We start from the raw sequence: 2,514 nt of genomic DNA on the forward strand, positions 1-2,514 counted from the left end.
TAGGAAGTCTCTTGATTCGTTATCCAGGTACTATCTTCCCATCACTTTTTCATTTACTTTCGTTGTTTCATGTGCATTGCATGCTCATATCGTTTACATTGAGGACAATATAGATTTTAGGTTGGGGGTGGGAGATTAGGTTACCTAATCAGTATTTTCTTAGTTTTGAGCAAAAATTGTGAAATTTTTAAAATTTTTCTGGACTTTCTTGTGAATTCGAAGGGATTTTGACAGCCATCTAGGGCACTTGGAATTTCAAGATACATGATGTTGGAAATTTAAGACGCTTGGATTCAGTATCTGTTGGATTGCATAATTAAGTTTGAATTGTTAATCCAGAATTAGAAGTTGTAAACATTGATTGAGTTATGATCTCACATGTCACATCTCGCTTTCACATTAAGGTTTCAGTTTGATATTGAAAGATTTACTTGGTACTCACTAAGCATAAAAGGAACCGGCCTGAGAAAATTGAAAGGATTAGGTGAGTAATCTTCACCATAGGTTTGCTCCCTATAGGTGAAGGTTCAATTTCCCAAAGTAGCTGGCGGAAAGGGGAGGGCAATGGTCTTCATCATAGGTTTGCTCCCTATAGGTGAAGATTTGATTCCTCCCCTTTGCGGTATTTTAATGAAAAATATATATATATATATATATCAAAGGTCGATTAATGAAAAGATGATCCGTGAGGAAAGTTTTAGTTATTATGAATTATCTTAGTGTTTACCGATAATATCATGAAATTAAGAAGTGAACCTTAATGATAAGCCGAGATTACACGATACACCCATGGAACTCAATATTTAGAATCGTTCTAATTAATGGATTAATATTTGAGCTTGATTATGAAGTTTACCATGAGCTTGATTTCAGGAGAAAGTAATGCTAACATTCATGAATCTTAGAATTCGAGTATCTAAATTATTTTTCATAAATCTCTTGAGTTTGTAGAAATTGTCTTGTAATTCTCAATTTATTTTTCGCATACCTTGCTCGGGACTAGCAAGATGCTAGTTGGGGGTTGTGTTGAGGGTCAAATATTGCATATCAGACCCTGTTATTGCCTGGATTTTCAAACATGATACTGTTTAACGGCCCGATTTAAATCATGTTTGTGTTGCAGGGCGTATTTACGAGCCTGGACTGGGAAAATGTACTAAAAGCATGGAATTTTCAGGCGGCCGTGGAGTGGACAGAGAGACAGAAAGTAGTATTTTAAGTTTTTTTTATTTGTTTATTTCTGTCTTCTTTTGATTATTTCCTTGAAGATGTTTAGCCTAATCATGTCAGGCTAAAACCTCTTAGTTAGGGCTAAGAGTTGAAGCCTGTAGCGTGATGGGAAACTTTTGCTATGCCTTTTATTTAGACTGAATTGATTTTTGACTTAATTCTGTTATGGGAATATTTGCAGTTTTTAATGGCCTGTTGTGACTGACATTACAATGGGTTTGCAATGGCTTTGAGTATTTCTTTTACCTTACTTTGATTATGACGTCAGGAAGCCCTGTTGTTCACCATCGTCTCATGGGCATGGTTGGATGACGGTATCCTTCCTAACCTTCATGCATTGTTGAGTGATTGGTAATTAGTTTAATTCTGTTGGTTGCTTTGCCTCCTGGGCATGGTTTGATGATGGAATCCATTCTAATTCATATACCTTTCATCTCTTTGAAATTATGTCAGAGGAAGTTCAATTCAATTTTCATGATTTTTGAAGTAGGCATAAGATCTCCTTGATCTCTACAAGTGGATCCTCTGAATCCCTAGTTTCTCATCTCTAATTTCTCTCAAGTTTTAGATTAATATATCACCATTATTCCCTCAAATTCATTCGAGTTAAATCTCATTTCATTCTAGTTCTAGCTCTATTAAGTTTCAGTTTACGTACAGGTATCAGTCCCTTGGGATTCGACCTCGGTCTCACCGAGTTTATTACTACATCACAACCCTATACTTGGGGAGTGAACATCGAGCTTCACCGTTAGAAGCCGCCCGAACCTCGGAAGGCCGGGCCTCAGCAATAAGGGTCACTCTCGCAGTGACCCTGACCACCTATGAGACCGTTGGCGGACCCGAATGGGTAGTGGTAGGAGTAGCGGTGGGGACGCCGTCCGCGCCCTCCCGACTAGTGGAGGACGATGAGGCAGCAGTCCCCTTCTTCTTTGGGGCTGACTTTTACTTCTTCTGGGCTACCTCGGCCGTGGAAGGGGCCTTGCACTTTGAGTTCCTCTGGTCGAGCATTCTTATATGATGAAAAGAAGTGATCAGCAAGCGCGTAAGAACGAAATGATTCTTTAACCATTTGCTCAGGACAATACCTGTTATGGATAGAGTAAGACCTGATTTGAGAATCAGCTCAGGCAAGATTAACCGCCTTTAAGATCTCAGTTTGGCGTCTACCGACCTTGCCGTAGCTATCTGAGCAAGCTCCTCGCCCACTTCGATAGGGTACTTAGGCAAAGTTGCCAAAACGATCACGATAAGAGACAAGGAAGGCAAAATAAGTTAAGAAAA

This window comes from Magnolia sinica, chromosome 8 (assembly GCF_029962835.1).
Source record: "Magnolia sinica isolate HGM2019 chromosome 8, MsV1, whole genome shotgun sequence".
NCBI lineage: Eukaryota > Viridiplantae > Streptophyta > Magnoliopsida > Magnoliales > Magnoliaceae > Magnolia > Magnolia sinica.